Raw genomic sequence first — 14,098 nt, 5'->3', positions numbered from 1 at the left:
TTCAAAGGGTTTCAAAATACTTGGTGCATTTAAAACTGGTGCGATGATTAATCCTGTTTGATAATTCTCAAATGCCTCCCTCCATTGTTTTGTCCACCACAATTCTGTGTTCTCATTAGTAAATCCATCAGGTGTGCAAATACGCTGCTGATATTTGGAAGAAAGTTCTGATAGAGTCCACTCAGTTCCAAAAATCGAACCACCTCTTTCTTCGAGGATGGTTGTGGAATTTCCATGTGTTCCATGGGGTCAACCTTCCATGTCCAATGTCATGTCCCAGGAACGTCCCCTCTGCCTTCATGAATTCTGTTTTCTCAAATTTATTACCAAGTTTGCTTCTTGTCATCTTTCAACACGCTCTGCCAAAAGTAACATCTGAGCTTTCGATCACTTGCTAAAGATTGCTACATCATACAGATAAACTGCACAATTTGTTCATCTGGCCATAACTCTGTTCCGCACTCTTCAATGTGTCTGGAGCATTATAAATTCACATGACATACTCTACCACTTTTTTGTCATATCCGCTATCTTTATCCGATAGTTTAACTGACTCAACATTTATTTTAATTTGAAAGGGGCCACTAAACCTAGCTTTGAAGGGATTTCCTACCGCTGGTGACAATTCTAATACGTCATCCCCACGGGAAAACGTCAACGTTTCAGAGTTTTTATCTGCCACATGCTTCATTCTATACTGTGCCCTCTTCAGGTGCTGTTTAGCTAACTCACCTACTCCATCTAATTTCACCCTCACCTCAGACACATAATTCAACTGTGAGGTTTCCGACTTTGGTCCTGTCAATTTTTATATATAATAAATTTCAAAGCACCTCTCACTGACATTGTACGAATATTTACTCAAGGGAAGTAAAGTGAGTAGATTTATTTGGGCCATCTCGGATGGCAATCAATACGATAAGACGCCTTTATTCCAATAATTCGTGTAATTCTGACAGAATGCTGTTAATATTGTCTTCAATGTCTAATGCCAACTTTCCAAGGCTCCCTGGGATTCGGTATGGGACAGATGTGATTTAAACTGCTGTATGCTGAAGCTATCCATGACTTCTTTAAATAGTTGAGCGGTAGAATAAGACCCATGGTCTGACTGAATCACACTGCGTAGTCCACAGTGAGTACGGAAAGTTACCAACTCCTCCACCTCCCCTTTTACGTTAACACTCCATAATGGAATTATCCCTGGAAATCTGCTAGACACATTCATTATGGTCAGCAGATATTGGTTTCCACTTTTATTTTAGAAAGGGGAGCTCCACAATTAATCATAACCCATGTGAAAGGTTCTTCAAATACAGGAATTGGCAATAAAGTCTTCCTGGTTTTATTACTGCCTGTTACTTACCGACCATTTGACATGTATGACATGTACAACAAAAAGTAACCATGTCCTTGTGCGTTACAGGCCACTAGAAATGCTTCTGTACCTCAGCCTGAGTCTGTACACCTAGGTGACCGCCTGCACTTAGTTTATGTGCTACCTGTAACACTCTATGCTACCGATAACACAATCTGGTGCACCTCAGTCAATTTCCCTTCTGCACTAATGTGTCGTGGTGTCCATTTAAATTTTAGGATTATATTTTTAATAACGTTCGCCAATATATTCTGATTACTTGTGTGTGTGTGTGTGTGTGTGTGTGTGTGTGTGTGTGTGTGTGTGTGTGTGTGTGTGTGTGTGTGTGTGTGTGTGTGTGTGTGTGTGTGTGTGTGTGTGTGTGTGTGTGTGTGTGTGTGTGTGTGTGTGTGTGTGTGTGTGCAATATATACAAATTTTCTGCATCGTTACATCATACAGGGTGTGAGTTCACTGAACATCAACTCCTTTGTTTTTTTCTTTCATTTTTCCTTCCTGCTGTAACTTATGATAGTGCGATCTTGTTACTACACAGTCTGGAAAAATCCCTGGATATTTTTATTTTAATTCCCCAGTTCCCCAGTCTTCCTTTGATTTCTCCACCACAAGGGGTTCCTCTCCCACCTTGAATCCCGCTAAATCTTTTCCCAGAACAAACTGTATTCCTGGAACGGACACACTGTCACTCACTCACCATATTGCTTCCCCAATCTTGATTTGGCACTCCAACCTGATGTTACACCAGGGAATGCTTCGTTTCAGTCTGCATTCCACAAATTATCACGCTCTTCAGTGAAATGCCAGAAAGAGTGAAAATACTTCCATCTCTTACTATTAGAGAGCGAGAGAAAGTGAGGACTGCAGATGCTGGAGATCCGAGTTGGAAAGTGGAGGGCTGGAAAAGCTCAGCATTCGAGTGGCAGGAGAGTTGACGTTTCAGGCACAAATCCTTCATCAGGAAAGTGGGGTTAAGTGAGGGGGAAGGGGGTTGAGAATTAAATAGGAGGGTGGGGTGGAACTGGGTGGAAAAGAGCTTGGAAGGCGATAAGTAGATGCAGGTGGGGGGTGATGGCAATAGGTCGGAGAGGAGGGTGAAGTGGATAGGTGTTAGGACAGATGGAACCCTCAAACTATGCAGCATCAACGTCAACTTCAGAAATTTCCAAATCTCCCCTCCCCAACCTCATCCCAGTTCCAACTATTCAAATTAGCAATGCCCTCTTGAACTGTCTTAATTGTCCATCTTCCTTCCCACCTACCCACTCCAAACTCCCCTCCGATATATCACTATCACTCCCACCTACATCTTCTTATCGCCGGCCCAATGACCCTCCTGCCAGCCCATCTCCTACTCTCCTATTTATCTTTCAGCCCCCTTGTCCTTCTGCAACAATCCTGACGATGGGTTGTTTTTACCTCCTTTATTCCTGATATGTCGACTGTGCTGCTCTTCAGATGCTGACTGAACTGTTGTGCCTTTCGGGCTCCTCACTTCTCAACTATTAGACACTGAACAGATCCTGTAGCTCCCAAAATTATAACTTCTTGTCCTCCTCCCCCCACCCCGTTTTTTTTTCTGAGTAAACTTTATCCACAGAGGTGAATTCTTTATGGAGATCAGGCACTGACTCCATACCCAACCATTGTCTCGACTGTGCACTCTCCTACAGCTCCTCAGCTCCACTTTGGGTCTCCTTTTCCAGGTGCACTAATGCCACTGGGTTAACCTCTGTTACCACATCGTTTTCCAAAGTGTCTTTCTTCAATTCCCAGCACTGTGTGTCCCAGCTTACTGCAGTGAAAACACCTTTTCCCACTGTCCGTCTTAAACCATCAACACTGTAGTTTTATGTGTTCGACTCCCTGAAAGTGAGAACACCTGAGGACTTTCACCACCTTTCAAAACCCCTCGGGCTTTGTTTTCATACGTGGTAAAGTATTGCCAGTGTGCTTTACTCTATGTTTTGTATTGTAAAATCTCCCCTTCTCCCAATTTCTATCCCTCACAGGATGAAAATCCTCCCAGAAGCTAAATTTCATCTCATGCACCAATGCATATTTACCTGCCATTCCTGCCGTGCTTCTCATTTCTTAAAATTTCTATTAATTCACATGAACTCTTACAATCCGTGGAAGTGAGTCTTTAAACTCCTCCAGAATAATCCCCCTTCGGGCCTCACAGGTCTTGTCCATTTTTAAAGTCTGCACCTATTTCTCAAAATAACTGTGGCTACTTCTTTCAAACTCAACATCAGCCTGACCTGGTTCCATCTCTATATTTCTGAACAGTTGTCTATATGCTTCTAGTACCAATTCATAAGCACTCAAAGTAGCCTGTTTGACATCTGCATAATCTCTTGCTCCCTCATGTGACAGCACTGCACATATCTTTCAAGCTGTGCCCACCAGCTTATTCTGAACTAGCATTGCCCACAAGTTCACGGGACACGCCATCTGCCAAGCCAATTTTGCAAATATAATAAAAAAGGTTTTGATATTTTCCTCACCGAAATATGGCAATATATTAGCATGGTTGTATATATCTCTACGTTCTCCTTTCATTTTCATCCTGCTAATTTAGCTTTCTTACTTAATTCCAAACTTCTAAATTTCAACTTCTCCCTCTCCTTTTCCTCTCTTTCTCTTTCTCCTTTTCTCTCCTTTTCTGTCTCTTTCTTTATCTTCAAACTCCTGTTGCCACATGTGCAACATATTTTTTCTTACTCGACTGCAAGTGCCTGTTTCTCTGATACACCAAAGTGCTTGACCAACTCCATTACAATTTCAGCTTTCCTTTTGTCCCTGGTGAAACCCAATTCTAATCTAATTGTTAATTCTAAAAGTTTGCCCTTCCTTTGTCTTTCTACGCCTTCTTGGAAAATTTGGGAATCATCTTCAAACCCCAGAACCTCTTAACGTAATGTTAAAACCCATTTCTTCTAATTTAACCAACACGAGGAAACAAAATTAAATGAATTTTCTCACCTGCTTTATTTGAAGGTCTAGGTCACTAACTGCCAATTGATGGAATCTTCTGGGTCCTTTTGTACCCCAAATCTGTTCAAATCTGTCCAAACTCCATACGACGGGCCCTCAAACCATTATGATGTCAATGTCGAAACCCTCTGTTAATTAAAACCACACACGTAGAAAAACTCACCTCGCCTCATACTCTGTTAAAACATGAGTGACAAAGTAGTCCCAAATTCCAGTATTAAAAGAAAAATATCAATTTATAAATATGTAAGTTAACTTGCTGAGCTGGAAGGTTTGTTTTCAGATGTTTCGTCACCATGACTAGGTAACAGCATTAATAAGAGTCTCCAGTGACACACTGGTGGTATGTCCCACCTCTCTATAGGTTTTGGTTTCTTAAGTTGGGTGATGTCATTTCCAGTTCTTTTTTTCAAGGGAAGGTAGATAGGATCTAAATTGATTTGTTTGTTAATGTACTTCTGTTTAGATGGCCATGCCTCTCAGAACTTTTGTCCGTGTCTTAGTTTCGCCTTTCCTAGGATGTGTGTATCGTCCCAGTCAAAGTAGTGTTCTTCCTTGTCTGTATGTACGGAAACTAGTGATAGTGAGTCAAGACTTTTGGTGGCCAATTGGTGTTCATGTATCCTGGTAGCACGACAACAGGACAGTTTGAAATGGAGTAAAAACGATTTTACATACACTCTTTAATCAGTGTGTGTTCAGATAGGAAGATTGTTCATATGTGTGCAACACATTCTGAATGAACAACGGAGACACAGTTAACGAAAAATGGTGCACATGATGTATAACATTATTTGATCCTCGTCTGAAGTGATATGTTCCCCTTCTCTCAACGTTCCCCCTTTTCTGGGATTCCCTACTCTTGTCTCTCATTCTTTTCAGAATGTGTGTTATAACTCTTGGTTATGGTGTCCCAACTTATTTCGGTTAATCCCCTTTCTATCAGGATTTCAATATATTGGGCTGCTGGGTTCTTTCCAAAGCTACTGTCTGTCATATTATTGGAGAATAAAATTCTGGCATCAGATCCAGTATTTGAACATATTCCTCTGTTGTATATGCACTGAACAAAGGACCACAGCACACAGGAATTGCCAAAACATTGAGGGATGTACATCTACTTCTTTCGATAATCTAGTTTTCTAATTTTTCTTATCTCCACATCTATATTCTGTCTCTCGTTCTCGCTTTTTATCTAGTCCAAGAATCCAATTAGTCTTATTGTTCCATCTCTCAAAACTCCTTCTTTCGGTTTATGTCTATTGCTCTCATCTCAATGTAATGTGATTATAAGTGAGTAACGTAAGTACAAAGACATGTGGGAGGAGCTGGCCAGAGTTAATTGGAAGGTGAGCCGAACAGGGAAGACCATTGAGCAGCAATGGCAGGAGTTTCTGGGGATAATTTGGAGGATATCAGAAATTCATCCCAAAGGAGATGCAAAATACTCATGGGATGACAAGGCAGCTATGAGTGATAAGGTATCAAACCAAAAGAGGAAATATACAATGTGGTGAAGATGATTGGGAATCTAGAGAATTCATTGCCTCTGAAACTACATAAGGCTGGCATTACTGACACTACAGGACTCTTAATCATGGTCAGGGCGAGAAACAGAGGGAAACACACCCCCCTCAAACACAGAAGATGGCATTACTGAAGGAAAACTACAGACGAATTAAATAATTGAATTAAAATCAGTTAAAAGCTTTTGCGGAATGTGTCAGATTGAAAGCATGACCCGGGGAGAGGCCCTCAGCAGAACGAGGGTTTGAAAATGAAAGTATTAGCACATCAGAAACCAGAATAGGTCACTGAGTAGAGAGGACTGATGGATGAATGGGACTCGATGTTAACTAGGGGACAGACAGCAGAATTGCAGTGCAGATATTGCATCTCAAAACTGCGTATTCATGTGCTGCTGTAACCACAGCAGCAGGAGAAGCAGACCTGCATTCAACCACAACCTGCAATATTTTGCCCGGGATAATCTCCTCAGTCTGCCATGACAATCAACATGATCTATGGTTCAGTGACGAGTATAGGTGAACGTGGCAGGGTCAGAACCACGTGAACTTAAACCTTAAAACCACCGTTCTTGACCAACAGATCTGATTGAAGCCCTGCAGTCCTACCACATGCAGTCATATACGGTGATGGATGATGAAACAAATGACGAAGGAAAGGGCTGCACAAACGTCCCCATCCTAAATAATGGATCAGTCCTGCATATCAGTGTAAAAGACAAGGATGTAGTACCTACACCATCCTCAGCCAGAAGTGTTGAGTCAATAATCCATATCTCTCTCTTTATGGTGCCCACAGCATCACAGATGCCACCCTTCAACCAATTTGATTCACTACACGTGACATGAAGAAACAGCTTAACACAGTATATTACGACAAAGGCAATGGGCCCTGACCCCATTCCTGCAACAGGACTGAAGAGTTGTGCTGCACAGCAAGCCGTGTCCCTGGGGAGGCTGTTTTGTTCCAGCCCCATCTCCCTGGCAATGTGGAAAATTACTCAGCTATGTCCAGTCCCCTCAAAGGAGTATAATTACAATCTAACCAATTACCTCCCCCTCAGTCCCAGCACGACAGTCAAATTGGTAGGAGTTCTTTTTGACAGAGCTGTCAAGCAGCAAAGAAATGACCTGCTCAATGTGGTTTCAGGCAGATCCCCATGTGGAGATGGTGCTGCTGTGGAAATGTCTTTGGATTACTAATCCACACCAGGCTAATGCTCTGGCAGCTGGTGGAAGTTAAAAATAATTAATAAAATATCGAGATTTAAAATCTGGTGTCAGTAATACTTACCCTGAAGCCAATGTCGATTTTAAACAGCTGTTTGCTTCCCCAATGAACTTTCAGGAAGTGAATCTCCCGTGGTTTCTTGGTCTGGCCTAAAAGTGACTCTCGACGTTCAGACATGTGATAAACTGTTCAATTGTCCCTGAAATGGCTCAAAATTATCATCCCTGCTTCTAATCTGTCTCGCCCTGTCAGAGGTTTTTAAATTTCACTGAGATCTCCAGTCGTTTTCCTAAAACCCATGGAATACAGGCACAGTTGCCCCAAACCCTGCTCCCACAACAAGCCTGTCATCCCAGAGATCAGTCTGGTTATCTTTTGTGCTCTCACTCAATGTCACGTTTGTCCTTTATTAGGTAAGGAGACCAAAACTGCACAGAATACAGCACAATGTTCGCGATGGCGTCTCACCAAGGCCCTGTACAGTTACAGTAAGACACCCTTACTCCTGGACTCAAATCCCCCGGAAATGAAGGTCAACACACCATTTACCTTCCTAAATGCTTTCTGTTCTGAAAAAATTACTTTCAGTGTCGAGTGTACAGGGAGATCCAGATCTTTTTCAATGTTACAGCTACCCAACTGGTGGGTCTATGTACACTGTTAAGTGTCCCAATGCCATTCCCAGTATTTTGTTCTGGTTTCAGAGCTCACTGCCCTGTATGGACGGCGGAGGTCGGTGAAAAATGAAACAAAGAGAAGCATACGTCCTTTTATAGAGTAACATTTTCCAACTTTTCAAATGGTAGGCTGCCGTTCTCTTTTTCCTATCAAAGGGCACAACGTCACATCGACCCACATTGTTCTTCATTGCCTCGCATTTGCACAGACACTTCACTTTCCTCTGTCACCTTGGAGCTTTTTTTACATCCTCCTCACCCACTCACAATCCGACATCGATTAATGCCATCATCAGGATTGGAAATATTGCATTTGATTCCCTCTGACAAAAGTTTGGTGTGAAATAGCTAGGGCCCAAGCACTGCATCCTGCTACACCCCCGAGTCCTCTGCTCTAAAAAAAAAAAAGATTTATTCCTACTCACTGTTTCCTGTTAGCTCTCCCATTGTAAAACCATGCCCTTCTATTAGCCCCAGTCCCATAGTATTCAAATTTGTATACCAGGCTTGGGGCTTTACCAAAATCGGTCTGAAATTCACTCATATTGCATTGATTGCTTCTCCACAGTTTTTGCTAAAAGTCATTTTCTCAAATATGATTCCCATTTGATAAATCTGTTGCCTTTGTCTCAGCTCATTACTTTCAGTTAAAATACTTTCTCCATAACGTTTATTTGCTAATTTTGTTCTATTCCCTTTTTCTCTCTCACCAGATTAAACTTTCCTTGTATTGTTGGGAAGATTGTTTTTTTGTTGTTGTTTTGTTTTCTTCTGTGAGGACATAACTGAAATATTTGCTGCATAGTTCTGCCATTTCCCAGTTCTCCATTCTCAATTCTCTGGATTCAGACTGTAACAAAGCTGCACTTTTTCCCCTTAATTATGCAATTTACGTAATTTTTGAAGATATTGCAAGTTCACTTTTATTACCCTTGTGCATATAGAGTGTTCTGAAACCCATTGATTCCTGCCTTAAGTTTCTCAGCGATTGACCTTCCACAACCATACACTCATAGAAGCATAGTCTCTTCACCGTCAGAAATACAGCACGGACTGCATTAGTCCTACTTTTCTACACGAGCCCCATAGCTGGGAATGTTAAGACACTTCACGAGGTCGTCAAGTGCTTTGTAACAGCTGTGAGGTTACCAGTGATAACTCCCTCTCCGGTAGTGCATTCCAGACCCCAAAACCTTCTGGGTAAAATTCAATCCTCAAAGTCTTTTCGAAATCTCAAAGCCTTCATATTAAGTGTGTGCTTCCCCTTGTTCTTCTCCCTCTGAATTAAAGGAACAGCTTCTGTCTATCCACAATGTCCATGTCCCTCATATTCTTATCTTTCTGAATCACATCCCCCTTAGACTTTTCTGCTCCAAACTAAACAATCCGAGCTTATCCAGCCTCCCTCCATAGCTAATATGCTACAACCAAGGGAACATCCTGGTGAATCTCCTCTGCACCCCATCCAGTGCAATGACATTCTTCCTGTAATGTGATTCCCAGAACTACACACAGTATTCCATCTTGGCCTCACCAAAGCTCCGCATAGCTCTGATAATCTGTGCCTCGATTAATAAAGGCTATACGTACGCTCCCCTTTACTTTCTCAATTTGTATATCAACCTGTCCAGTCACATTCAGGGATGTGTGGAGAAGCTACCTATGAGCTCCCTAGTGTGCTGCCATTCACTGAGTATTCCGCTGTCTGCTTCCTTCTTCCAAAGTGCATCAGCTCATATTTATCAGGGTTGCATTCCATCTGCTATTGATCTGTCCATCTGACCATTCCATCTGTATCTTCCTATAACATAAATCCTTCCTTCTCACTGTCAACCAACCGGTCATTCGTTGTATCAAACACAAACTTAGTTATCACACTCTCCCCACCCCTCATCCATATTCACAGATACACCATTTATGAATACCACAAATAGTAAGGTTGTAGATCACACAACGCCAGGTTTATCCAGGACCAACAGTTTTATTCGGAGGCATTAGCTTTCGAAGCGCTGCTTCTTCATCAAGTCGTTGTGTGCTTTGAAAGCTCGAACCACCGAATAAACCTGGTGTTGTGTGATTTTTAACTTTGGCCACCCCAGTCCAACACTGGCACCTCCGAATCACAAATAATAAGGACAGAACACTGCTTCTTGTCGTACACCATTGGAGACCGGCCTCCAGTCACACAAACAGGCTTCTACCACCACCCTATGACTCCAACCACTAAAGTTGATTCAGATGCAACTTGACAAGTCAATAATGACTCCTACTTATTTCCTGGTTATTCCTTTCCACTTGACACACTTGCTGAATACCTAGGGATTCTCCCTAAACTTGCCCTGCCAGCAGGTTTCCATGCCCTTGTATTAGTCAGTCCTCTCTGAGCGAAGAATTTCCTCCTTATTGCAGTCTTAAATGGCCTGTCCCATATCGTGCCATTATTTGCCTTAAATGGAGAGTAGACAGCCAGAAAAACATCCAGTTTATTTCCACCTTGTCATATGTTTAGTGAATTTTCTAAATTTCACTGCGATCACCTCTCATTCTTTGAAACCCGAGAGAACACAGTCTGAGTTTCTGCATCAGACAATCTCGCCACCTGAAGGACAAATCTGAAGAATGTCCATTGGACCTCCTCTGTGGTCAATATATCTTTCTCAGATTAGGTCACCAAAACTGTGTACAATACTCCAGGTACAGACTCACCAACTGTGTACACAATATTCCGGGCAAAGTCTCACTAATACACTATGAAACTACTTCAGCATTTTATTGCATCGATATTCTGACTCATTTCATTGACTTTCCACTTACATATATTCTTCCAAATACCCTTCAAAAATTCCGAAGTTATGAAGTATTATTTCCATTCAGAAATGTATACTGATTCTCTCCAATGTTGCTGTTAATTTCTAAATATCCAATATTGCATCCTGTCTCATAGACTCCAAACGTTTCACTACAGATGTCAAGTTAATTGGTCTGCATTTGTTCACACTATCACTTTTTCCGTTTCTAGATGCCTGGATTCATTCCATTCATCTCCCTCCCATGCTTGGACCACGTTTATTACCTTCCATTTATCTACACTCGCATTCCAGCCTCAAGAATGCACAGGAAAATAAAACACAGTCATCGACAGTGCAATTAATACTTCTATTGCTGATTTATTTCTGACACTTTGAAATGAATTACATCTGTTTCGTTAGACATGGCAATGCTCCATCCAGCTCCATGTTCAAGTATTACCTTGTTACTGATAGGAATTGACTTTGTGTCTTTAGTTCCACCAGTCCTATATGATCACGTGATATTTCTGGGTGATTTTCTGGTTCTTCCTCCATGAAGACAGATGCAAAGTAACTGGTTGTTTTCTTGGCCATTTCCCTGTTCTCCACAATAACCTCTCCTCTCCCGATTACAAATGTCTACATTTGACCTTGCTTCTATTTTGTTTCCTTTGAAATACATATGTAGGTGTATGCAGTCTTAGTGTTCCTGTTTGTTAGCATGCATGTTCGCTTTTTGATTTCCTTATCAGTTTCATGGCCCTCCTTTTCTGGACTGTAAATTTCTGACATTTCTCAGGGTTCCATAATGTCTGGAATTCTTCTGAAGTTACTTCTTATGATTAATATAATCTTTAATTTGTTATGTTAACCATCATTAAGTACTTTCTCACTCTTGTGTGTTTTTACCATAAAGAAATTGACTTTTGTTTCAGACTTTGCAGTATTACGAGAAACAGATATATCCAAGAACATTTCAAGAGGACAGAAAAGAGATTGTTGGGGCCTGGCTAATATTTTTACATCATCGCTGGCTATGGGTGAGGTCCCAGATGACTGGAGGACTGGGAATGCTGTGCTCTTCTTCAAGAAGGGCTACAAAGAAAAACCTGGGAACTCTCGACCAGAAAACCGAACATCTGTAGTTGGTAAGGTACTTGAGAAGATTCTGAAAGATAAGATAAACCAACATTTGGAAAGGCGGGGTATGATTAGGAGCAGTCAGCACGGCTTTGTGTATGGGAGATCATTGCTGACAAATTTATTAGAGTTATTTGATGAAACGTGACCAGCAACGTTGACGAGGGCAGGGTGATATATGTAGTCCAATTGATTTGAGCAAGGCCATCAATAAGGATTATCATGGTACGCTGCTCTGGAAGGTTAGATTGCATGGAATTGAGTGGGAACAGGGCAAATTAGATACAAAATTATCTTGATGGTAGGAAGCAGAGAGTTATAGTGGAAGGATGCTTGTTGGACCGGAGGCCTGTCACTATTGGAGTGCCTCAGTGTTCGGTGCTGGGACATTACTGTTTGTTTTATGTATAATGATTTAGTTTTGAATGTACAAGGCATGATTATTAAGATTGTAGATGACAATAACTAATGTGGTGTCGTGAACAGTGAGGAAGGTTATCAGACATTGCAGCAGGAATTAATCAGCTGAGGAAGTGGGCCAAGAAATGGCAAATGGAGTTGAATGTGGATCAATGTGAGTACTTGCATTTTGCAAAGTCAATTCAATGTCGGAGTTTCATGGTGAATGGTTGGGCCGTAAGGGTTGTAGTAGAACAGCCTGGCCCTGGAATTCAGGTGCACGATTCTCTGAAAGTTGATTCAGAGATAGACAGGGCAGTGAGGAAGGCTCTTGGCACACTGACCTTCATCAGTCAGGGCATTGAATATCGAAGTTGGGGATTTATGTTGCAGTTATATAGCATGCTGGTGAGGCCATATTGCAGCATTATATTCAATTTTGTTCACTTTGTTAACGGAAGGATGTTATTAAACAGGAAAGACTGCAGAGGAACTTTACAAGGATGTTACCGAGGAGTCAATGGTCTGGGTTTTAAGGAGATGTTTGACAAGCTAGGACATTTTACTTTATCGTGTACGAGACTGAGGGGGAATCTGATGGAAGTGTATAAGATCATGGGAGGCATGGATAGAGTGAATGCACTCAGTCTTTTTTCCCTAACGTTGGGTAATCCCGGACTAGAGGGCATCGGTTTAAGGCCAGAGGAGAAAGAATAAAAGGGAATATGTGGGGCAACTTTTTTTACACAGAGGGTAATATGCATATGGAATGAACTGCCAGTTGAAACGGTTGAGGCAGGTACACTTAACAGGCATTTGGACAAATACATGGACAGGAACGGCTTACAAGGATATTGGGAAATAGCAGGGAAATGGTGTTAGTGTAAATGGACATTCTGGAATGGACCACTTTGGGCCGAAGGACCTGTCTCTATGCTGTCGGACTCTGTGACTCGAACAACCATTGCTTTTCTCTCACTGAATGTTATATTGTACTTTTCCAATTCATTGGAGCTAACTTGACCCTCTCGCCTCCAGGCTTCCACGATGTTTGACTATAATGTTCAAACATTCTATATTGCATGCAGAAGGTATGTGAAATGCAACATATTAATGTCCCAATTCCTCAAAGCTGCTTCAGAGCAAGGTTAGTAATTAGTTTTTCTGACCACAGAACACCAAATCCAAAATAACCTGCTCTCTAGTTTGGTTCACAACATACTCGTCAACCCACCTGATATACACTTCTGGAATTTATTTGTCACAACATTAGAAGTCACTTAGTTAACGCAGTTTTGTTGCAACTTGATGCCATCTATTATTACTGCAGCACCCAAGATTATTTGTTACTCATTAATAGTATGACGGCGTCGCTGAATAAACAGCATTTATTGCCCATGCCTGAGGGCAGTTAACAGTCAACAGCATTGCATTGAGTCTAAAGTCACATTCAGGCCAGACCTGGTAAGCACAGCAGTTTCCTTCCCTGAAGGAAATCAGTGAACCAGATGAGTTTTTCCACAATCGTTTCCTGGTCATCATAAACCCTTGGTTCCAGATACTGATTGAATTCAAATTCCACCACCTGCCATGACAGAATTCAAACTTGGGAACTCAGAACATTCCCTGGGTCTCTGGGCTAAGAGCCCAACGATAATACCACGAGGCCATTGCTTCCCCTTGCATATACTTGCATATCCAATTTCCACAGTATATGATTCAAAATATTTGTGCGACAGTTTTGGTCTCGATACATAACGCACGAAAGTTTGGTTCTCCTTGCTATTTGTAAGATCCACCCAGACTGCTCCTGTGGAATCTGAGGGACAGGGTCTGTGGCATTGTTATTGATAGACTTGGACAAGACATACAGGGAGACTCGCCGAGACGCTGGGATGATATGAAGAATTGGTCAGCAACACAGGATAAGCGTCAACATCCTCCCCGCTCTGTCAAGATAAG

The sequence above is a fragment of the Chiloscyllium plagiosum genome, unplaced genomic scaffold, assembly GCF_037043375.1.
Source record: "Chiloscyllium plagiosum isolate Xiang-an unplaced genomic scaffold, Cpla_swu_hap1 HiC_scaffold_50, whole genome shotgun sequence".
NCBI classification, from domain to species: domain Eukaryota; kingdom Metazoa; phylum Chordata; class Chondrichthyes; order Orectolobiformes; family Hemiscylliidae; genus Chiloscyllium; species Chiloscyllium plagiosum.
Note: the sequence above shows the minus strand (reverse complement) of the source record.